A 26,215-nucleotide genomic window follows, 5' to 3' on the forward strand; every position below is an offset into this window, starting at 1 on the left:
CTGAGTCCAGAATTTTTAATTAGATAGTAAAATGTTCAGCATTAAATGTACTCTTACAAAGTAAATACTGTTAGAGCTGAATTTGGACTGGACTGGAATCAGTACATTGTCAGAAGACAGGTTCTTATTGCTCCATCCCTTATGCTGAAATGCCAATTTTATTTTATTCTTTTATCATTATACTATACCCAGAGATGTATCTACTACTGGAGATGGAGGCGTGACTTTATTAATGTTCTTTTTCCAAGATTGTTCCCAATGATGACAGGACTTTAGATTAGGTTCAGCAGATTTTAATGGTGATGCCCAAGGGTTAAACAGCCAGCCTCCCCATAGCTTATCAGTAGTAATTACATTTTTCATTTTTATACCATCCCATTTATACTATCCCATGATTGGCTGTGGCCACAAGGGAGGGTGATGAATACTTACAGTATTCAGATATTACAGTTCAGATTACAGTTAGAAGAATCAGCTGTTGGTTTACACAACAACTTCAGCCCTATATGGTTTACTGTAAGTGGACACTGTTCATGATCTGTTGCTCATAGTATTTCATCTAACCATCATTTCAGTATAAGACAATAATTGAATGCCTCAACAGCACATATTATGAAATAATGCTCATAATAAGCAGATCTAGTCCTGAGTGTGAATAAACAGTGCAGACATTTGGATTCATCAAGTTATACAATCATATTGCATGAAAGAAATCAAAAGTATTGGTCGCATATTATTCCCCCCACACACGCACATAATAAGTACACCACATCTGATACAGTATGGTGTATTTCACTGACTGATAGAATTCCAAACTGAATGTCATTGTCATATTTAATTTCAGTTGATCCATTATGTTAATCCTATATTTAAAACTGTACCATTAGGGCAATCGGTACAAGTGAATTGCGTTAAATTGCAGGATGCTTTCAGGAAGCTCTTGAAATGTGAACACTGTCTCTTACATAAGCCTTTGAAAAGGCAATGGTATGACATGCACTGCATGTTCAAAGCCCTCGAGATAGCTGTACGCCATGCTCTTAAATGTATTTTGCAAACTCTTCACTATTTCGAGACAGAAGCTTTTGTCAGAGTGAACAAGTACTACTCATACCATTGTATGGCACATGCTCTGCTGCATGAGCACTGGTTTTAGTAGTATGAGTGAGAAATGACTCCTTGCCTGTTGGAAGCAGTTGGAACTGCTTAATATGGCTACACCTCCCTTCTGTTCCCATCACATCAGAGAACAGAGATCGAGAACCCCGAAGAGAGACCTTTGAAAATCTGCACCTTGGAATTATTTCGGAACAATTATTCACTTTTCCCCTGTGCTCAGTTTCCTGAAGGAAGAAAATGCTCCCATGAGATTTTCATCCAATTAATGGCAGGATCTCTCTTTGGAGGCGCTCTCTCACAGGAGCAGTCTTTGTATCAAATCTTTTTTGATGTTCAGAACAGTAATTGCTGCTTTGGCTTCTCAAGCTGGAGAACAAAGTGCATAAAGTACAAAATGCCTGCTTCCATTATATCTGCCCCCATTTCACTTCTGCCAATAATCAGAACAAATCTGACTTTGTTTGATCAGAATCTGAATTGATTGATGAATATACGGACGAAACAACAACATGAGATGTAGAAGATTTTGAAAAGAGCTGACTGAGCACTGCATTTTCAGATAAAACTTTTAATCAATCAGACCTGCACAAAACACAGAATTATGCCACCCATGCCCACTTCCCTTTGTATTTGAACTTTTATTTCACATTGTGCAGGTAAACACATTACAAAATAATTAAAAGCAGAGCTGTCCTTCATTGTCTTGGAATGATGCTGAAACCAATACAAAGTGACCATTGTTATAGTTTGGACGTGCATTCTCCATATATCTAATCTGTATATATGAAATTCCCCAACCAATGCCATTCCTGCTGTGCTTGACTTGGATTACAGGTTTATTGTTTGAAAGCATCCTTGATTGAGAGGATCAGGACTGATTAGCCATGCCGTCGTTCTTACGACATACACACAGAAAGGCTTTCCCACTTCTCAGAGGCAGAGACCATGGAGACTTGGCACTAAGCTTAACACGTGCTGCAGACCTCTCCAGTGGGAAAGGCAAGCATTTCTTCTGGCGCTCTTATGGTATAAGCATTAAAATCCATCAGATCCAAAGTACAGAGGCAGATGTGCAGGGCTAGATCACCAGGCAGCAATATTTTTTGATGCCAAAGAACAGGTTTAATTTTTGTGCAGGGATTTCTCTGTTTCCCAATGTGTGGGCCAGATATTATTGCACAATCATACTTCAAGTTAATCAAATTCATGCATTTCATAATAAATCATTATGACTCATAATTTTGTCATACATTGTAATTGTGAAGGATAATTGCAGGAGTAAGTATTCTAATCCCCAGTGATTATTTTCAAAGCTACAGGCTTCTCTCAGTACCAAATTTCTAAAGAAATACATACCCTTTAATACAGCGAGAAAAGTGTATATTTCTTTAGAGATTTGGTACTGAGAGAAGCAGCCTTTATTGAACATCCATCAAGGCTTTACATGATATATCACATACATCCATCTGCGAAACAAAATACTGAAAGTTGACAACCTCAATATATAGTTTTGTGAGATAAGTGTCATCACGAGTCTCCCCAGAGAGAAAGCTGTTGCAGTCAGTGTGAAAACATGAGGATGAAAAGGGAAGTGACTGAAAGCTGTTTAAAGGATTGGCTCAGAAGAGTGCATTAAATCCTCCTCTGAGCCGAACCCTGACATAAAAGTTCCTTTTTTCTTCTTCCAAATGCTCAGAGGGAGGCTGTTTTCATGCAAAATAATCCCCTTCAACACATGGAGGATAATGTATCAGAGGGAACACTCTTGATTGTGGTGGAGGGGAAATGCATCATGCTGGTTAGTACAGGCTTGGGAGATGAGGGATGTGGCTTCTGCAAGATCTCTGTAGATTTTGAGCTTTCGCACTAATATGGAACCTTGGGCATGACATTGTTCTGCCATGTGGCATCATCTGACACCTTTTTTTTTGAGAGAATGTCATACATGATTTCAACAGTGATATCTTGAATTTTTGAAGCCATTAAAAAAACAGTATGTGAAACCAGTTATTTGCTTTGCATGGACCGGACCTGGGTCAATTATGTAATTGTCTTATGTAATACTTTTTAATGTTGGTGTATTGGAACATATGGCATACTCTTAAAAGGTGCAAATCCTGCCTTCTGGTCCTCTTGGTTGGCTCAATTGCACCAGCCAATTCAAAACAATTACGTAATTGGCTTAGATCTGGTATGGACATCTGAACTACAAAGGAAACGTGGACCTCATCGATGGGATTGCCAACACATTTGCACAAATTATGAGAAGAAGAATAGTTGTGCTGGTAGGTTTACATTATAAGCAATTGAAAGTTAGAAAATGTATGATTAACACTGCACTCCACCAATCCCTGCTTAGAAATGATTGCAATTGCAATGACATCTAGCTCCAACACTGAAACATTGTAGCTGATAGCGGAAAAAACATTAGCTATAATGTATAATCCATATTGTCTGTGGTCCCAATCTCGACATTCTATGAGCCCAACCTCGCCAAGTAATTACACTAAAGCAGATACAGTGTACTAAGCACATCTATAAAGATTCCTATGGCCAATATACTTTAAATTATGATTTTAAATATGACCTACGCTGCTGTATACAAACAATGCTGATCCTTTATATACAATGGGCCCCAGAATTATTGGCATCATTAATAAAAATGGAGATAAAAAACAACATGGATAATGATCATCCATATGTTATGTTCAAACATATGAGAAAGGTATTAGCACCCCTAACAATGATTGTAAATAAAATTTAAAAAGTTAAAATTTTACTTAATTTTGTTAATGTCAGTCAAGTAGAGAACATCACCTGTTTCACTATAAAAAATAGGTAACAAGCTTGCAAAATCCCATCAGCAATCAGTCAACTATCAGCATGGGAAAAGCCAAAGAACAGTCAATTCAGAGGACACAGATGGTAATTGACCACCACAAGTCTGGTAATGGATGCAAATACATTAACATTTAAACATACCACATAGCACTGTAAGGGCAATAATAAAAAGGCATAAAACATATGGAATGGTTGCTAACTTTCCAGGAAGTACATATTATCCCCAAGGACAGTAAGGAAAATGGTGAGGGAGGCCAAAAGTAACCCAAGTATCACAGTTTAAGAATTACAGAGAGAGAGAATTACAAGTCTCAAATAGAACCATTCATACCTACAAACTCTTTGGAAGGGTAACACGAAGAACCATTACAATAAACAAAATCAAGCATCTTCAGTTCGCCAAATCTCATTGGAATTATGCCAGCTCCCCTGATTACCTTATGTGTGATCAAGTATTAAATTGGCAATGATCAAGCCAAACCATGAACCACTTTTTTATTTCATGTTCCTCCCGAATTTACGTTTGAACATGGTTAATTGAAAATGCTAGGACCATCTGCGCTCCTCGGGTAGGTTACTTTTTTATAGCCCTATTTTGCAAGTGAGCAGCTAGTGATAGTGTGTTGTCAGGGTTTCATCACTGTGTCAAACTACCAAGGTTGAGGCTCACAAAAGTCACTGCTAGACTTAACAATTGTTATGTGCTGATCAAACTAAAATTGAACGTTTTGGCAATACACACCATTGAGGTTTATTTGAAAAACTTGGCTGATTTCAAAGGGTGCCAATAATTCTGGGGCCCAATGTCTTCTGCTCCAATCACCAAGTAATGAGGTGACTAACCTGTCATCTTCTCAAAGTGTTTTTTCTTTACTTTCTTTGCTTTACTAGAATTTACAGGAAAAGTATACTTTCACTTTTTTCGTTTGCCCTGAACAAACATACAAGATGTTTCTGCTATTGCCTTTTACAGATTTGAATTGTTCTCATCTCTGAGAGACCTTGCCATTAGTTTCACAAACAAAATCATGGATACATCTCAACAAACCGGTTGTGTTTTGCACATAAATTGAAAAAGCTGGACCGTGAACTCAGCTGAATGAGAAAAGAAGCACTGGAACAGTCTGATGATGAGCAGATGTCTGCCTTAATTAAGCACCATGTGCGTGTGTGTACAACATACAAAATAATACAAATAAATAAAATTAACATCATAGACATCGAAACTATATAAGAAATTAGATACATTTCTTACCAGTGTGTCAAAGGTGCAGTCAAACATAATAAATATATTTTTTCATTGTTTATTAATATCTTTTGGTGCTTATAATGGTATTGCAAAGAAAAATGAACCACTCCCCAATAAATTACTCATAGTGTAAACATTGGCAAGCAAGAGAGCAAGTGCTTTTGTCTATGTGAGGGCTGATAGTATGAATTAGGACCATTAGTTCATCTGACAGTGAATAACATTAAAGTGGTAGCCTAATATATCCACATCAAAAGAGTGGTGACTGGTTTTCAGTTATTTTACAAGTTATAAGTTACATGTAGCTTATTAAAGCTTGGATACAAGCGGTGTATATTTAGAATTTCCATTTTGGATAGCATAGTTAACCTGCTTTAATGCTGTTTTTACCAACAAAATGAAAATTTGGTGGCTTTGAGAAAGATTTGCGATGCTGTATATTCCTAGTACTGTGCATTATTGAATAAATTAATAAGTGAATAAAAGTTGATGTTATGTAAAAGTAGACCTAATTTATTATTATGCATTGTTTCCATCTCAGAATCCTGTTCAAAACATTGTCAATGTTAAATTAAAATCAAATGCTTCACATCACGAAGCAAACAAAATAATGGCCTGCTGTCCATAATCAGATCTAAAGATGTGAATATGCTCATTCAATTAAACAAGGAAGTGACAATCTCTATTTGAATCAAATTGACTTTGTCTTTGCCCTATCATCTAGTTTAATTTTGTACCAACTGTATGAGGAAATGTGTAAGCCGTCAGCTGTTGTCAGCATATCTGATTGCTTTACTCAGTTATTTCCATGTTCAAATCTTTATCAAGCTTTTCAAATCGTGAGAATAATCACAATTATTTCAGTGAAAACAAAGAACATTCCTTGCCTGGAGTGCTCTTGAGGCTTTGTACTGGTGTCTCCTTGAGCCTTTTGTTATCCGAAGAGTCATTCCTCTGGAAAAGTGTGCTTATTCTGTCACAGCCAAACCTCTTATTATAATTGGAAACTATTGGGTATATAAGGAAAGGTTCTTTTTGTAAATCTGTTTTTCAGAATTTACATTTGGAAGGGTTTAATACTGTTTTAAAACTGATCATTCCATTCTAATTCACAGATTTATTCACTGGAATGTAATGATGGGTGTTCTTGTCAGAGATCCGGGGCTTTCTTGGCTCAGTGCTCCCTCGTCCTAGAGCTTCAACCCTCCAGTTTCCCCACTGATCGCTCGAAGATCGCTTATATAATCACACGACTAATGGGAAGAGCCAGAGACTGGGCCTCGTCTCAGTGGACGGAGAATTCCCCAACAGTTGCGTCACATGCCAACTTCAGCACTGAATTCAAGCGCATGATGGACCGGTAAATGACGGGGAGAGCAGTGGCACCGAACCTGATCAGGCTATCTGTTGCAGCCGAGAGCGGTGAGACCAACAAACCCCGGCCCATGCACTACCCGCCTTACCCCTGAAGAGTGTACCAGGCACATGAGAATGCTGCTGCCTCTACTGCGGGGAGACAAGGCACTTCATCATCACAGGCCCGCTGAAAGAGGAGGTCCGTCAGTAGCAAGGGGGGTACTGACGGGCAATAGCTCAGACAGCAATTCCACTACTCAACGCTATTTCCTGCCAGTAGCCGTCTTGGGGTAAGAGAGACTTCCTTAGACAGCACCCTGATCTAGAGGAGGGGTGTCAGGAGACACTCATTGGAGGATGGGGGGGGGGGGGTGTACTATCAGGAAATTAACCGTCAGGCTATTTTATTTTGCTTTCCCTGTGTTTATCCCTGGTGTTTTGATTGTCAGCCGTTTTCTGTCATCATTGTTTTTGTGGACCATGTGCTTTTGCTTACAGTATGTGTTCCTCAGTTTCCGGCTTGTCTCACCATGTGACCTTATCACCTGTGTATAGTTACCTAATTCTGTAAAGTCCGTGTATTTAAACCCCAGCATTTCCCCTGTTTAGTCGCATGTTTATTTTTGCTCTTCCGAGTTTTTAGTGTCACACCTTGCTTTTCTCTTTGTTGCTATCTGGAATACTGGTTACCGATTTGGACTGTTTCTGTGTTTGTGGATTCCCCCTTGGTTTTTTTGCTGGATTGGACGGATTACTCGTGTTTGCACCCTGGACTGTTTTACCATTTCTCTTGTGGATTACCCCTGTCTGAGACGACATTAATAAATTATCTTCTATTCCATTTTGGTCTGTGCAACTGGCTCCTTGTCACAACTATACCTGACAGTTCCAAATCTTTTCCATCTCCTTTCACCAAAAGGAGCTGTTGATGTGGCTGTCATGTGGCTCTTCCTTCAGTTACTGGGTTTATTCTTGGTAAACTGCAAAATAATGTGGTTTACTTATACCTCCAATGTGTGGTACACATGCAGCAACGGTATTGATGACATTTCTCTTCTTTTATTTTGTGTAATCTAATATTTATTTGGTTCAAATCTAGGGGCAATCTGTAAATCAATATATGGCTGGATGAATCTCCAAAAAAACAGTGTGTATTTCATCACTTATCATTTATCTCTGGGGGTTGTAACCCCTTCAATAATCATAACTGGGCAGTACAACCAAATATTGTTCCTCAGGGTCCCATACTTGGGTTGATTCTGGATCCACATTAACACTTTCCTTTCCCCTCCCCCCTTGCTCTATTCCCTTGAATGAACTATCTTGTGATGGAACTTGCAAAAAGGTACATTACATTACATTATTGGCATTTGGCAGACACTTTTATCCAGAGCGACATACAATTGATTAGACTAAGCAGGAGACAATCCTCCCCTGGAGCAATGCAGGGTTAAGGGCCTTGCTCAAGGGCCCAATGGCTGTGCGGATCTTATTGTGGCTACACCGGGATTAGGTACCACCGACCTTGCATGTCTCAGTCATTTACCTTAACCACTACACTACAGGCCTGTAAATGTGCTCTGCAAGGGAAGATAGACAAAGAACAAACCAAAACTGAACCAAGCAGCCTTCGCATGCTAAATAGGAAGTGCTACCCCATATCATCCACTGCTCCATGACTTTGAAAGGTTAATGAATAATTAATTGCAAACTAGCTTATCTTGAGTGATAATCAACCAGTCTCATAAATCACTATTGCTGGTTTTTGCGGTAGCATTGTCAGAAAACCTCACTGTTTTAATTCCAGAGGTCCACAGGCCCTGGTTAAAATCAATGTAGGTGGAGTTTACAGTAAGACAATGACCCAAATCATACATCAAATTCCACACAGAAATGGTTCTGTGATAACAAAATCTGTTCTGCAATGGACATTCCTGAATTCGATCGAAAACCTGTGGGATGAACTGAAGGGGGCAGTTGATATGCGCAAACATAAGAATGTGAAGGATCGTGCAAGGATGTGCATAGAAGAATGGTCCAAAATCCCTACAAATGTGTTATCCCTACAAATATTTGGAAATCCACATACTACCAAAAATACGGTAATGTCAGTGTCCCTTTCACAACATGTGTCCAGTGGACCAAATGCATAATAGTTTCTCATCCTAAAAATGTGGAAAACAGCTTTGCTGCTGTATACTTCTACAAAAGTACATTGAAATTCCATTATCTACATTTTGGATAGGCTTTCTCAAAGACAATGACCCTCATCTTATATTACAGGCCCATGGTAATGCTTACATAATGTCCCACGAGTCACACAGAGTTCTTAAAACATATAATTGTTATTTATTTTATCGCACCATACCTGAGGTTTTGGCAAAGCTTTTCTCTAGCCATCTTAAGAAAGGCTTTACCAAATGTTGGCTCAGGCATGGTAGTTCATTGATATACAAATAAGTAAATTAAATAACCACTATCATTTTGTGTGCCCCTGATAATATTCCTTTTGAGTTGTCACAGACTTGTTGTCATATACAAAATATGTCTTCTACAATTCTGGTTTCTATATCTTCAATCAGCATAGGAATCGTGATTCATTTCTATAGCCATACGGTTGTTTAGGCTGCACCATTCAGGAGACTTAAGACTTGACTTGGACTCTAGCTCAGAGACTTGAGACTTGAATTGAACTCTAGCTCAGAGACTTGAGACTTGACTCAGACTTGCATTTGATGACTTGTAAACATCTCTGCCCCTGTGTCTCCCAACTACGGGTCGGAGACAGAAGCAGGAAAAAACAACACTGTGAAAATAATACAAATTTTAGCCTGATTCATGTCGTCTGTGAAGTTATTGCTTTGTCACCGCACATAAAATAAGGAACTGTTGTTTCTAAAACAGTGGTATCATAAAATTATTCATCCAAATAGAACTGTTAGTTTTATTACTTTCACTGTTAAATGGAATTGAATGGAAATAAATGCACTCTGGCCAGGTGATTTAAGGGATTAAACAGGATTCCTTAGTGTTTTCTATTAGAATGACTTTGGCATTATTACGGCCACGTTAAGCTTATTTCTTGAATATGTCACTGTGTGAACATCATTAAATATGAAATAGTGCAATGTATCCAATCTCCTGGAATGCGCACTATCATTGTTCCATTCTCAAAGCCTATGGTTAAAAGAAAGGACATGATTTATCCCTGAAATTTGCATTATTATAAACTGATTTCCACCTGTATTTTATATATGAGATTTTTTATTAGTTTTTTGCCTGTTTTTAAAAATGAAAAATTAAAATTAAAATTATGAGCCTTAAAGGAGCAAGAGGGCATTGAAGAAACACAATCCATCCATCCATCCATTATCTGAACCCGCTTATCCTGATCAGGGTCGCAGGGGGGCTGGAGCCTATCCCAGCATACATTGGGCAAAAGGCAGGAATACACCCTGGACAGGTCGCCAGTCCATCGCAGGGCACACACACCATTCACTCACACACTCATGCCTACGGGCAATTTAGACTCTCCAATCGGCCTAACCTGCATGTCTTTGGACTGTGGGAGGAAACCGGAGTACCCGGAGGAAACCCACACAGACACGGGGAGAACATGCTAACTCCGCACAGAGAGACCCCGGCCGACGGTGATTCAAACCCAGAACCTCCTTGCTGTGAGGCGGCAGTGCTACCCACTGCCAAGAAACACAATGAAAGTATTAAATATGTCCGTTCTTGCGTTTTAAATTTATCGTCCTATTTTCAACCGGATGAGAATGTTCTCACACAAGAATAATCCCTCCCCTATAACTTGTGACCCACAGTTTGTACCGGTGGCCTACAGGAAAGTGACATCATAGCTAAATGACAGTTCTCAATACCACACCAGACAGTTCGGGTGAACTTTTATAGTGGGAAATTTAAAAAATATGCTTTAAAATACATTTAAATGACTGAATAATAAAAAAGTATGTACATTTGTTTTGTTGTTGCCTATAGCAAGTGTCACATTCAACCACCATGTTACTCCTTTAATGATGGTATTATTGTGATAGTATTATTTTTATGATCTTCTCAACATGTTGCTGTCTGAGGATAGCTGCAAGGAGAGGGAGTTTGGGACAGAGAGGTATGGTGACAGGCATGAGGAAAAAATGTGTTGTATAGTTTAGTAAGCAAAATGCAGTATTTTACACTTCATAAGACCCATAATATCATTTAGTTTCCATGTGTCCTTTTGGAGTCTCCAAATGTTCTTTTTGGAAAACTGCCTACACAAAGATTAGAAAAAACAATGCAAACACACGTTTTTGGTGATATTGTCCTCAAATTTGAAAGGGGATTTGTCCACTGTTGTGACTTGGCACCATTGTGTTTCTAAGTGCACTAGCTTCAAGCTACAATAGCTACAATAATTTACATCCAGTCAAAAACAATAATCTTTTCAGTGAGAAAAAAGCTTCCACTTTCACTGTGTTTGAGCTTCTGTAACAGCTTCTGTTAACTGCTTCTGCAGCTTGTCAGGAATAACTATGCCAAGAGCAGGATGAAGATCTAAATTCATAACCGCCCATCATCTGTAGGACTGACGTGGAGGAATAATAATCAAAAGGCCTCATGCTCAATAAAGAGTAAAGAGTATGTTCATGATGCCAAATAATATTGTTTTTTCTTTAATCTTGTCTGACAGAAGATGCCTTGTCAAATATGCCAAATATGAATTTCATTTAATTCTGAGGTCATCACAGATTGAAATGCTGGTGCAAAATCTGCTATTGCCACAATCAGTGCCATCCATCACACTAGATCTGTACAAAAAGAGCATCATTCAATGGTTTTTGGATTTCAACATAGATCTGTGAAGCCTGCTTATAAGCTGCTGATTTTGCATCAGTTTTATTACTTTATATTTTTGTGTTTTGTCAGAGGTTCCCCTGAACCTATATCAGAACCTATAGTCAGCTTAGAGCACCAGGGGCCAGTTCTACAAAGCAGGATTACTGAGTTAGCTGGATAACTGCACTGGAAATCTGGAATATGGCCTGTAGTAAAAAGTGCTGTTGCAGGATCTCTGTAATCCTGCTTTGTGGAACAGGCCACAGGACAGCGATAAGTAGAAACAGCCATGCTTATTTATTTAACCATTCATTGTAATGCTGAATGCATTCAGTGCATTCAGGCGAATCGCTGACATAGAACATGACCATGACAGACGAAACACAGCTCAAAACACTACAAATACACACTACCCAAAATTACAGAACACAACACTACTCTACACAACACATAACTACAAAACAAACATTACTGTACACTGCACCGCACAGAACAAAAAAGAAGCTATTTTTTACCCCATTTATTTTTTACCCCCAGACTCTGCTGCACCCCATTACCCTGTTGCATTATTTTCTTATGCAGACAGTGGAAAGATCAAATAAATATACAATACAATACAATATAATTAACAGAACATATTTCACAATTTCACAATGTACATCAGTCAGCATTATATTTTTACAATTAAAATGGATTATGTTGACTCTATATTAAGAATTCATGATCTATAAGAGGGAATGGACTGATAATGAAACTGGAGAAGAGTCTGCGCTGCATGGTAGAACCGTTCCCTGTCTGTCTCCTCCACTGGTAGGTCTCCGTTTGCCTGCTGCCTTGGCTACCAGCAGCCGGATTTACCTTCTGTTCTGCCTTTGATTACCTGCTACTTGACTTTGATTGGACTTTTGGATTACATTCTGTAGTGTTAAGAAAGTCATTATTCCGACCAGTAGCATAATAGATTTTGTTTAAGGCTTTGCTTTTTTCTGCCCAGCTTTCCTGATGGAACTAAGGAATTTAAGTTATTTTAATTCCTGTGAAAAAACTGAAACTAATCAAGAAATAGCCAAGCCCTTTAGAAGCCCCACATCTCAAGGCACACCAGGGCTGTCATTAGACTACAGTATGCTTTCAAAAATGTAAGGCTGTAGTAAGAAAAGAGGAGGACAGGGGTACAGGAATATTTCAAGTGGGAGTAGATTCAATGTATTATAATTTTGATTATAATTATACCTATTTTGCAGCCCATTTGAGTAGACTAATAGCCAGACAAAATCTTGAATGATGGGCCATATTTCCGGCCGGCGTCTGGTGACTTGCGAGCTGTAGTTGGCCTGTTGATTTAAAATTTTCTGGACGATCCAGATGCCTCTGGTAATTTCGGGACTTGCCCTCACGCCAAAGTGGGAGGAGAGTCGCTGATCGGGGTGTGTGAGTCAAGAGTGAGCGGCTCATTGCCAATTTGGTGTAGCTTATTGCAATTGTCCGGTCAGACAGGCCCGCGTTTCACCCTTTTGCCACCTGCCTGCTGAACCCAGGTCTAAGGCACAAGTTTCAGTAATTAAACAGTTTTTGTTGCTAGTATACTGTTCAGTTTGTCATTGATATTGCTAAATCCCACATGCAGGAAAATGCATTGTATTTATTGTTCAGTTTAAAAAAAAAAAAATTTTAATTCCTGTATTTATTTCTGTTTTTAATTGTTTGTGGCTATTCTCATTGTAGACTGTAATCGCTTGGGCACAGTATTTCGTTCTTTTTCTTAAACCTGTTTGTAATGTGTAGAATGGTATAACAACTTGAATAATCTTTTCATTTTAATTATGTGACACTAGTTAAAATGATGGTTACAGTAGCGCTTACTGGCAAAATTATGGATAGACTGCATTTGTAAACTCTGATGATTAATCTCATATTTTGCAACAATTTCTCTGGTGGCATTATAAGTAATACGTAGTAAATTGAATATCAGAGAACTAAAGAACTAAACTGCACAGTGTTTCTAATTCATGCCAGTACTGTATACGCAAGCTGCATTTAGTGCATTAGTTATCCCCTAGCATATCTTCCGCACTAGTACGTGTGTGAGGACGTGAAAAAAAATGGCAGCAGTGGACGGGGGTGGTTTGTTAGGCTCCACTCTAATCCACTTAACTTTTTTTGAGCTGCTATATCATGCACTTGCAAATCAAATGGTTAACAAAGCTTTTTAAAGATTTGAAATATGAACAAAGGAAAAGTTGGTCTATTATTATGTTGCTGGATATTGACGACGATCTGCTAGAATTAATGAAAATGTTTGATAACCACACAGAAACTGTTATTAACGGGGATTTCAACATTAATTGGATGGACAAGAAATGTAAACAGAAACTGAAAACTAATGTCTAAATTCAACTTTCCAGAAATGGTTAGCACACCGACAAGGGTGACTAGACATAGTTGGACTCAAGTCGATCTTGTATTCACAAGCAAGTCAGATCATAATATGATTCTGGCCGTCAGAAAATTGATGAAAAAAGTTTCCAGAAGTATTGTAACAAAGAAATTAAGCATGTTAAAACTGGCATCCCCAGAAGTAAAATGGAACAAGATTAGGAACATACATTGGGATACTGTTTTAAATACAAATGATGCTGTTAGATGCTATAATGATTTGACTAAGATGCTAACAGGGCTAGTTGAATAATATACCGTTAAAATGAATAACTCTCAAAGGTCCACTCACTTACCATGTTTAAATAATGACACTCATGACAAAACGGGATATCTCCCTTAAAAAGGCTTTATCAAGTGAAATACAGCTTGAAGAAGTCGTGTCGCACTCCTCTGGGCCACCGAGGGACAGGGTGTGAGTGGTGTATCTAACACTAACTCTAACTGGATTAGATGGGGTACAATTGGCTACCAAATTGGGGGAAAAAGGGAAAAATCTGAAATAAATGTATATATATTTATATAAAAAACCTTTTAGAGTCACAACAATTTGGTTTTCGGTCAGGTTATTCCACAGAAATGGCTATCTGCTGCTTCCTTGAAAATGCGAAGACCTCGCTGGATGGGGGAAATGTGGTGGGAGTAGTGTTTCTTGACCTGAAAAAGGCGTTTCATACTGTAAACCATGACATTCTTGTGTCTAAATTATGTAAATTACATTTTTAGAAACAAGCCTCAAGATGGGTGGCCTCTTTTTTACAGTCCAGAGAGCAGTGTGTTCAGATTGGTTCTGAAAAATCATCCTTTACACCAGGGCCCAACCCTGTTCCTGTAGGTTTTCACTCCAACCCTAACAAAGCCACACCTCATTCAACAGCTTCAGATCTCATTGAGCTACTTAGTAGGTATTAGTAGAATCAGGTGTGCCAAATTAGGGTTGAAGTGAAAACCTACAGGATGGTAGATCTCCAGGAACAGATTTGGGCAGCCCTGCTTTAAACCTACTCATATAGGCATTCCACAAGGATCAATCCTAGGCCCATAGCTATAATCTCTTTATGCAGAACATCAGCTACATGAACCTGGTGTAAAATGGCAGTAATGATGCTGTGTCTCTTGGCATTGTCCCTACTAAAATAAACATTAAATAAAAAATACAAAACTAAGATCATCAGGTTGTGCTCAAGGTCAAATTTACCGATAAACAAGACATGTTATGTCATGTTATTTTTTGTCTGGAGGGCCGGCTATGTTGATAGGTAGCCTGAAGTTCAAGTTCAAGTATTTGGGTCACGTCCAAGTTCAAATAACCGAGGAGAAAGTTGCATATGCAACGTGTGAACCCCAAACACCTGTTTTCCATTCAAAATTGCTCAACCCATGATTTATATGGAGTCATTCACTGCTGCAAACAGCTTGAACGGCCTGGATTTATTTTGTTTAGTAAAATTTAAAAGGTACAATAGGTAATTTCAGACTTCTAATGGTCAAGAGAGGAATTGCAGCAACACCCTCAAACCACAGCACTGTTTATCCCTCCCCTTTCTCTGAACGCACTGATGTTGAACCCCCCCACAACACAAATCTTACCTATTGTACCTTTAAGAAATACTTGAAAAACGTGTTACAGAATAGTGCGTTAAAATGATGGAGCTTTTATGAGATTCGTTAGAAGTCAATTTATTTAAAAAAACAAAATAAAATCAGTGCAAGTCTGGACCTGTTGCAAAATTACTTTTTGGGAGAAACATTGTTGCCTTATTCTTGTCTTGCATCAGAATATGGAAATTGTCAATCCAACCTGTGCAATATGCATGCATCATAAAGGTAATGAAAACCGTTAATTTGCTTGGATATGAATTAATCAAGGTGCACCACACTCACTGATAATATAGTGAGCGTAATCCAGCCTATTTTCACCTGCCCATGCACCACAAATCAACTTTGCACAGTGCATTGCCACAGTTACCTGGGGAGGTGTGTGGTGTAAGCCTACTTGGTGTGCCCCTCGCTTGACTTGGCAAGATTGGGAAATGGCAAGATTCTGTCACCACGCCCCGTAACCATGCACCTTGCCAATGCGGCGTATTTCGGAAAATATGGCCCAAATGTATTTTAGCCATCCTTTTTTGTTGTGTGATGCACCAATCATTGTTGTTGGTGAAATAATTACACAACTATTTAACTGCGCTGAGGGTCTATTTGGCACCCGCCCCTGACTGAGTTGGTTTTCTGGCCCTGGCTATCTTCCCACTGCCCATGATATTTGATGTACTGAAGCAGTTTTGTAAGTGTGGCTGTGACGTACAAGTGGAAGATGAACATGGTGAGCTTGTCTGGGTGTATCTGAGAGAGGCCCAATCCAACTCCAAGTGAAGCAGCAGGTGCACCTCCCGCCAAAGACAAAGACTTGCTAACCGCAGAAATTGAACAGTTGATGCCATACTTGCATTCCTTTGCTCCAGTGCAGTCATGTGACCCCTCTTCCATTCCCTCCAGTGCATTTGGGGATGAGTTGAAGAATCCCTACTTCTATGACAAGGAGATGCGATACTCTCTGCCCATTCAGCCAATCAGGATTTTTCTGAGCAGGAAGACAAGGTGCATGGTGCTCTGAGGTCATAGATCTCCCATCTGTTTATAGACAGTTTAGGGAGCTGGTTCAGAACAGAGTCCCTCATCACTATGAACCATTCTACACGCTGATTTAGTAGGTCTAGGTGATGCTCAAGTGGCTTGACTGTCCCTATGCCACTGGCTGCATCATTCAGCATGCCCCCGTTGCCTCATTTCCCCCAGGAGCTGGGCTGATCTCCATGCTTTCACCCACCTATCAGAAACAACAGTATACTACCAGTGCGGTGCAATGCAGATGAGCATGGACTAGACCACATACCAGCAATGAAACACTGCATTAGAGCTCTTATGCTCTCCCCAGATGGAGCTTTGAGGGTTGAAGCTGGCCGCTCTATTTCTCAATGCTGTGTCACTGATGATTTGTTGACTTGGGCACACATGAGACACCTTGGAAATTTACTGTCTGTGCTCATGCTGGCCCAGGCCCAGATGGTACAGCCACAGCATTTGGACCTAAGCATCTGTGACCTGAATGGTGCTGCCCTTCTCGTTTTTGCCCTAATGACCAGAGAGTAGTAGTAGTCTGATTTCCACCTTATTTGTCTCTGTCTGAGGTGAGACTCGCTATCATTCCCCTGCTAATGCATGCAATAAAATGCAGCGCGCTAAACATTAATGGCAGAAGAGATCACATAAAGAGAGGGAGTGTCTTTGAATATCTTGAACAAAAATGTATATGTATGTGGGTTTCTTTTATAGGAAACCCACACTGATAGTATGAATTAATCGGTGTGAGTGGTCATGGTGCTGGTGTAGCAATTTCATTTTCAAGGCAGATGGCTTTACTGTGGCTGAGTTGGTAAAGGGGCGACTCTTGTAAGTTAGTGTTACTGTTTTTCTCAATTGCTTTGGCCCATTTCCCGCAACATTTTTAATGTTCTCATAAATGTAGGTGCATTTGCCAAAACAGTTTATGCATACAGCACAACATTATGGTTCACCTCCAAAAGTGTGTACCTCACTCAAAATCTTCAAAATTAAATAATTGTTTCAATGAATTAGTCAGTGTCATCAAAATGAAAAGGTCCTTTTTTATTGTTTTAAATGTCAAAATGGTTAGATATATTGCCATTATGACAGTGCACCCTGGAAGAACATTTGTTACAGTAACTTCACTTTGAAATATGTAAAATACCACTTGCAAGAGATTGGACTACAATCCTTCTTGTTGAGAATCAATTTTATTGATACTGTGACAGTGCAATAAACAGAAAACACAATAATGCAGGGGAATCAGCTGGAAATCCCTAATACAGTTTATGTCACAATCACAGTATAGTTCATGTATTCTTTATGAACTTCAAGCATGCATTTACTGTGAACTGAAAAAGTATGAAATATTGCAAAATCGGGCACCTGTTTTCCCTTTGGAATATTTGTATGATTGAGGACACTGTGGACTGGCCCACATTAGGTTGTACTCTGACCAGCCTCAGCCATTGTAAGACCATGGCTGATGTCAGGGTCCACAATGTTGACCCTCATTTAATCGGAGACAACCATATGCCTTTGTCCTCTTCTGCCTCTTCCTCCATTTTGTGGTCTTCTCCTAACCATACCACCATCCATCCTTACTCCTCTTCCTCTTGGATGAGCAGGCTCCTCCATGTTGAGAAAGTGTAGTACTGTAGTTCAGAAAGAGTTTTACTGTAATTGTGTTCAATACCATATCACTGCAGACAAAGTATTCTTTTAGAAAACTAGAGCTGGTGTTTTGTTTCAATACTTTATCTTTGCAATGTTTTGGTAGTTTTGGTGCATTTTGGGCATGAAATGAACAGTTGAGACAAGCTCCATGTTGGTGCAGAGAGATGTATGAACAGTTCTGAAAAAGTGACGATTAAATGATGCATTATTCAATACTCACTTTTTCCAACACTTCACACATGAAGTGGCAGTGGCGATGAGCCATCACCCAAAAGGTAAATCCACATTATAGCACATTCCTGTGTTAATGTGTCTAAAGGTTACTTTACTGCAAACAGTCTTAAATAATAATGACACTCACACACACATGGCTGTTGCTTCAGCACAATGGTATCCCATCAATATACACTCACCTAACACCTTATTAGGAACATTTTTACTTTATTACACCTACTTATTCATGCGGTTATCTAATCAGCCAATTGTGTAGCAGGAGTGCAATGCATACAATCATGTAGATACGGGTCAGGAGCTTCAGTTAATGTTTAACTGTGGAATGATTGTTGGTGGCAAACAGCGTGGTTTGAGTATCTCTGAAACTCTGAGATCTCTGATCTCCTGGGAATTTCACACACACTAGGTCTATAGAGTTTGCAAAGAATGGCACAAAAACACCTCGTTCCATGCTTCATGGATTATGAGAGCTACACAATAGCAGATGACGCCAATTTATGGACTACGAAGCTTTTTTGGCACCAGAACATATGTACTGGGTTTTTTTTGTTTTTTTTTGGGAATGCCAAATGAGAAGGGATGAATTAAATCTTATATCTTCCGTGTGCCTCAGGAAAAAGGCCCAGGCGAGTAATTCGAGTAAAGTTGAATAATAACAAATTACATAACACATAACAAATCCCAGATATCCTCTCTTGCTGTACGCTTGGGAAAATAACCTCTGTGGTTGCCTGATCCATCCCTGGCAATCATCAGGGCCTAGTGTTTCAAAACTTTTAATCTAGATCAAAATTATCCAGATTTTGAAATCCCAGATCAAATTTTTCACCCTCTTTTTTATTTATTCCTGAGTCCATCATTCCAAAGATGAAACTGAAATTCCCTCAAAACCCGAGTAGGTCTTCAACTGAATCAGTTGTGAATGTTCTTTTAAATAACCAATTCACAATGAGAAGCACAACCTGCATAAACTTCAATCAGCGCTTTGAAAACTTTTTAGGGTTTTGAATGCATTTCAATATAGTATTTGTGGTCTATCAAATTCTTGTTAGCAATGGTAAAAATGTTACAATTTAGGGAATATCTACTTGACATATTATGATGATTGGATGGACCATTTTACATATGATGAGATTACAAAGAGTAGTTGCACAGATGTGTTTGACAGTAAAAATATTCAACAGAAAACAACATAATCTATTCTGATCAGAAAGACTTGATAATTGGGCCAATTCTTGAAAATTGTACTTCATTTGCATAAAAGTACTGGACATTTGCAATTCATAGAAAGCAATGAGAAATTGTGCTCTGCTGTGAACAAGTGATGTCATGGTGTGGAGGTTTTGAGAACATTAAGGGTGCCAATAATCAATATATCAATCAATCAATCCATCTATCTAACATTATAATGATTGGGATACTTCAGGGTTTGTACAAATATCTGAGCCCCTTCAGGGGTTTTGAACACAGCCTGTGACTCATAGGTAATTTTCAATTGTGCTGGGTAAAGAAGAAAGTTAGACAAACTTTTTTTTGTCTAAGTGAGGCCAAAACAGGTGAGAATGCCTTTCTACGCTCCATAGTGTGGTTGGAATAGTCCGGGAACAGCAGCAGCAGGGTCTGACTGTGGACTAACTGTGATTGTGTTTGCCTCTATGCTCTCAGAATAGCTTGCGTATCAGTATATCTGAGTAGTCTGAATATACAGTAAGAATATGAGGGACTTGCCAGTAGAGTAAATTTGGTGTGCCCTCTCTACTTCGATGATAGTAAGGAAACCAAATGGGAAGATGACGCTGTAGATACCCAATAGTGTCCTCCCTTTCCGCAGTCCCCAGAAGGTTTACAAGACAGCTCTGCCATTCCTTGTTGTAGTCCAGTTATTTTGGCTGCTGATTCCTTGATGCCATCTCGGGTTTGCCCTTGTGCGACCTGCAGAATAATCAGTGCCATCGCTTGGGTTTGTAACTGCGGTGTTTAGTGACGCCATTTCTGCTTCCATGTGCTCGATTTTAGACTGAAAACTCAGTATCTTTCAAAATGCCTTTAAGAACACAAAGCTCACTCAATTTAACCATGAAATCTTTTACAGAGGCAGTAAGAACAGTTTTTTAGAAGCTCAAGTTGAAAGTTGGATAGCTTAAACCAGTGGTGTCCAATCTTATCCTAAAAGGGCTGGCGTGGGTGCAGGTTTTTGTTTTAACCCAGCAGTAACACACCTGATTATACTAATGAACTAATTGTGGTCTTTAATTAAGACCTTGATGAGTAGAATCAGCAGTTAGTCCTGTGCTAAAACAAGAACCTGCACACACACCGGCCCTTTCTGGGTAAGATTGGACACCCCTGGCTTAAACACACTGTTCTCTTCATAAACCTGGCCTGTACTAACAGTTTCTGTTGGCTGTTCTTGTGTCATGGTGAGACGTTTCTTAGCAATTTTTTGGAGAGGTTATGGTTAGGGAGTATTTGGAACCATACTGCTTGCAGTTAGTTTCTGAGTTGTATTCATTTTGAGCTAAACCTAAATGCAAGCCCACTAAAAGAGTAAAAATATAGATGATTTACTTGAAACTGGGCAAAGAGCTGCACTCCTCTCCGTTAACCTGAAGTCCATGAAGCTATATATTCACATATTCTCCCATTACCAATCAAATGTCTGCTTTTGAGACCTGTCTGGGGAATCAGTTCAGAGTTCAGGTTCATATTGAAAATACTATCCTTTTGCATCTTCAAATTACATTTTAATTTGGTTTGGTGGATCATTTTGAATGTTCAAAATGATATGTTGATATTTGATTGATTTAGATTTTAAGAATTTTATTTTATTTTTAAAAAGAATCCCAATAATTTTCACCATCTATAATTGAATAATCTGACCCACACAGCTGGTGTCTTGGTGGTGTGGTATTAGTTTATGTCCAAGTATTCACAGTTCTCAAATAAAGTCCAGATGTAATTAAACAAGTCGTCAAATCCTATTGGGGTGGACTGTCACTCAAATCAGATTAATGCTTCAATTAATGTGTAGTTCATTAAGCCTGGCTCAAAGCAGTAGGCTAATGTGGTTATTTTTGGATCTGGAAACTGCTTCTGTTTAAAATTATCTTTTGAGGTAATCCAACTTCATCTCATGCTTGCAATTATGGTGGAATTATGAAGTGTTTTGTTTTATTATTTCTAATTTACCTCAACTTGTCATGTTTTTCATGAAATAAGTTTAGTACGAGGCAGTAACGCAACAAAATCCCAAATTTCACATTGGATCAAGCAGAAAAATCATCTGCTGGAAATGTAAACACATACAATCTAGTATTATTATTTTCTGTTTTAAACAGTATTTTCTGGTCATCATTTAACTAAGTTAAGCTTTCACAAACCTAAGGAACTATGATAACCATGTGCGTTAATTAAATTTCAGGATTAAATTAATAGTCTGGTATCAAAATATATGAAGTTGTCGGTTATCTGTCTGTAGTCTTTATTCAGTACAAAGTGGTAGCCTATGGTGGTTGGATTGAATGCGCCAATTCACGTCCAAGTTGAAGCATGCACCGTTATTGTGGGAAAAAAAAATAGAAACTGACATTCATCCCAACCACAAGGAGGCGATATGTAGCACATAAAAAAAGAATAAAAATATTAAACTGCGAATCCTATTCGCTTTCTTAACACTATTTCTGTTATTATTTCTACAGTGAAAGTTCGGCGGAGACCCTGAAATGAAATAGTAGCTGTCATTTCTGCTGAATAATTTTACCTGTCATTGGGTTTGGATGCGAGTTAATTAGCGCGTGAGCTAGAGAGGTTTCAGAGACTGACAACTCGCGCATCTCTTCTCGTCAGTCACTTGCACTGGAAACACGGGATTTTCAGCGCTGCAAATCAGACGTGGAGCTTTTCTGTATCAAAATGAACGACTCGGCATATGGGGATGATACAAGAAAGTAGGTTTAAATACGGAGGGGAAAAGGAAGGAGGAACTCTCGTGCCTAAGAGTCCAGGATTTTGGAAAGTGGGATGTTGTTTTTTTGCCTGCACAGAGTAAATAGTCATAATGTATTTTCAGCGAAGCGTGGAATAAACTAATGCAGACGTGCATGATATGATTTGGTATGGAACGTAATCAAACTTGTCATTTATAATTATTTGCCCAAATATATATAACTTTAAGTACAGTTCTGCAGATATATTGTAATGTAACATATCTACCAAGAATACAAATAATACGTAATCAGAAAAATATAAAGACCTACCTATGTTGGATGAGCTGATGCACTGTCAACTAGCGCACTTCTCAACTGGAAATATCACAGCGAAAACAAAGCAGTCCATATTGATTGTCTGATTAAAGGATACACAGTTTCAGGTAAGTTGAAAAGTTTTATTTTTTCAGGTTTTGGAAGTGTGGGTTGTTTGAATTTTTGTTGTTTGGACTGGTGTACACTCGATTCCTATATTAATAACAAAATATCAGGCGCACAGGAAAGTATTCTGGTTCGTCACTTAAGGAGAGCTTGCAGCGGTAACAGAATAACCTTTTTTTTCTTTTTCGAAGTAAATGTGTTTGCTAGGGCATTGTTTTAAAGCGTGATTACTATGACAGTGGCTACTTATATCTTAAGTGATTTCATAATATACCGTGGCATCCAACACATACATAGCCTATTTATTGCAGTTACAACTGTCGTGGTCGGGGCTTCCCAAACTAAGGCTGATATAATTATCCGAGTGGTCAAACGAAAGAACACATACATCGCTTACGCTTGGTGAGATGCGGGTTTGTGGTGAGTGTCTGTCCGAGCACATTGATTTGAAGTAACTCAACTCAATGTACAGGGTTGCAAGTCAGGGCAGATTGTGTCGCTGCCCATCATTAAAACCACTGAAGGCAGGAGCACTGGACATAAATCTGATGCACGCCCAGTCTCTTCAAGCACTAATTGACACGTAAACACCCCTAAGCGTCATATCGTTATCTGGGATTCGCGAACCTATGACTGGACATGATTTGAGACACAAAAGTGAGTCTAGTAGTAGTAGCAGCCTATGTGGTAGGTGTATAGTAGCCGTCAACGTGTTACAGTATAGGTTGGAATAAACGTTCTAGATGCAAAGAAAGGAAAAAGCAAAAATTGAATAAAACGAGCACTGACATTTATATCGTATGCATGTTACCTTTACACAGAACCATAATAACCTTCATATTCAACAGCAATTCCAAGTCGTTGGTGGGAGGGGGCAATCAAATAGCATTACGCAGTCACCCCTTTTCTATTAAGGGGAGGCACCACAGCTGAAAACGGGTGATTTATGCTGGATATGTCAATATGTCAAAAAAAGATTGATATGTAGCTTATAATAGTTTCATAAAATAGAATGATCAGGAACAACTTTAAGCAGTTCATTTAGATGCCATGTCAAGTATAGCAAAAACTTTTCTAAATTATTTTCCAACTCAATATATAGATAGATATAGCTACCAAAATTTGACTTGACGCTTCCAAACCAAAATAGCTGGAGAATAACATAATAAAAAATATTGTCCAGCCTAGGTTTAAAAAAAAGAATTATTATTATTATATTATATTATTATTATTATTATTATTATTTTATTATTATTATTTTTATGTATTTTTAATTTTTTTAATTTTTTTTTAAATTTTATATATTTTTTTTATCAAAACAAAAATGAGAAATTATGAAGTCGTTTGTTACATTCAAATGGAAAAATTAACTGAGAAAAAAATGTGTAAAACAATTTTTTTAACTAATATGCAACTATGTGCATTTTTAATTGTAATCATTTTTACTAATTATAATTTGCATATGTAAAAAGAAAAGTCACAATACCAAAAATATACTTGATCAGTGGTCATAATAGCAAAACCTTTCTTAAAACTTGAAAAGGCTCATTTTGTTTCTTTATGAATGAGCCCACTCCGCATGAGCTAAAGACTTCACAAAAAGGATGTCTCCATGCAGAAGTTATAACATTGAAATTATTGCATTGGTTCTGCATAGGTTGTAGATGAAAAGGAACTACAGGAAAACCTCTGACCAGTTTTTAATTAATACGACATGATTGAGCTTATTGTTGTTGCGAAGAAGCAAAATGTCAGAAGGTGGGAATTAAATTGTTTAAAGAAGATCTACAAGGGAACAATGTGCTGTATATGTTCTGTACAAAATGGAATATGATAAAAATACATGTTTACTTAAGCACTGCCAATCTGAACACTGTATTAGGAACACCTACCTGCAATTATCTATTATGGCAACAGTGCAATTTATAAAACCATGGGTCAGGAGCTTCAGTTAATGTTCACCCATCAGAAGGGCTGGTTTGAGTATTTCTGTAATTGTTGATCTCCTGAGACTTTCACACATAACAGTCTCTAGAGTTTACTCAGAATGGTGCAAAAAAACATCCAGTGAGTGACAGTTCTGCGGACTGAAACAGTTTTTGATGAGAGGTCAAAAGAGAATGGCCTGACAGAAAGGCTACGGTAACTCAGATAACCACTGTAAAATTGTGATGAATGTAAACGGTTGGCATTTATATAGCGCCTTTATCCAAAGCGCTGTACAATTGATGCTTCTCATTCACCCATTCATACATACACTCACACGCCGACAGCGATTGGCTGCCATGCAAGGCACCAACCAGCTCGTCAGGAGGATTTGGGGGTTAGGTGTCTTGCTCAGGGACACTTAGACACAGCCTGGGCAGGGGATCGAACCGGCAACCCTCCGACTGCCAGACAACTGCTCTTACTGCCTGAGCCATGTCGCCCTTGATGAGCAGAAAAGCATTTCATTCTATTTATATGAACTATGTTGAATTGACAATCAATTATCTTCAGAATTTGATTATTTAAACTTAATGCATACATCCCGTTTGTGGGAGTGAGGTCGGTTCGTCAAGTGACTGGCCTTATAAGTAATATTTTAAGATAATAAAAAAACATAGTGAACTGAACCGCAACGCCACAGCTGAAAACCTTCAGCTGGGTTGATATCTTATCCACAATTTTGTTTGCCAAGGTTAGGATTCCAAGATTTTATGTGACAAGACAGCTGGCTGCCATATTGATGACTTATTGTTTGTTGATCTACTTGTACACATGTATATAATTTAGCATAGCTAGCTAGTTGGCTCAGGCTGCCGTTACAGTATATGGTGTAATTGTACATAAAATAATATGTCAAAAAACAGATCAGCTAACTTAGCTAGCTCCAGTTGATTAGTTACATGCATCACATTAAAATAAAATGTTAAGTTGGATAGCTAGCTCTGGTAACGTTAGTAAATTAGCTGAAGTATCTACGAATGAAACCATTAAATACGTAACATTTACCTAGTTGATACGACAATATTGCATTGGGAAACACTCACTTCAGACAGCAACGCCTTCCATTATAACTTCAGGTCTAAGTTAATGTTAGCTAACTCACTGATCTACAGCAAAACCAATGCCAGCTAATTCTTAGTAGTGCTCTGCTAACCAAACAATGCAGAAATGTAACGTTACCCTTCTAATGGTCAGAAATATCTTCTTATCTTTTAATTTTATATGCTATAGCCCTAGTTCATGTTACCCGGCCTGCACAAAAAAAACATCAGTATCAGGCATCAGTAGCCTGCTTTTAAATGCTTTAAGGATACATTTACTGTAAGGAGATTGACTCAGCCCATCTACCCCAGAATGACTAATCTGTGGGTAACTGCCACAAATTTACAGAATTTACTAGAAAAGCTGTGTTGCTGTGTTGGAGATGCAGTCGCTAGAGATGATAAAATCACAGAAATCCATGACATCCACAAGGTAACGACAGGTAACAGTGGCCAAGTTA

General features: G+C 38.5%; 1 protein-coding gene across 1 annotated transcript in view; it reads left to right on the top strand.

Annotated features, from left to right (window-relative positions):
• Positions 1–22,638: 22,638 nt before the first annotated feature.
• The window catches only part of LOC133133774 (X-linked interleukin-1 receptor accessory protein-like 2), a 142,798-nt gene continuing 139,221 nt past the window's right edge, over positions 22,639–26,215 (top strand). Inside the window, exon 1 of the mRNA XM_061249971.1 lies at positions 22,639–22,727. The gene's annotated coding sequence lies outside the window, so the exon portion shown is untranslated. The remainder of the gene's footprint in view (positions 22,728–26,215) is intronic.

The sequence above is a fragment of the Conger conger genome, chromosome 7 (assembly GCF_963514075.1).
Source record: "Conger conger chromosome 7, fConCon1.1, whole genome shotgun sequence".
In the NCBI taxonomy this organism is placed as follows: domain Eukaryota; kingdom Metazoa; phylum Chordata; class Actinopteri; order Anguilliformes; family Congridae; genus Conger; species Conger conger.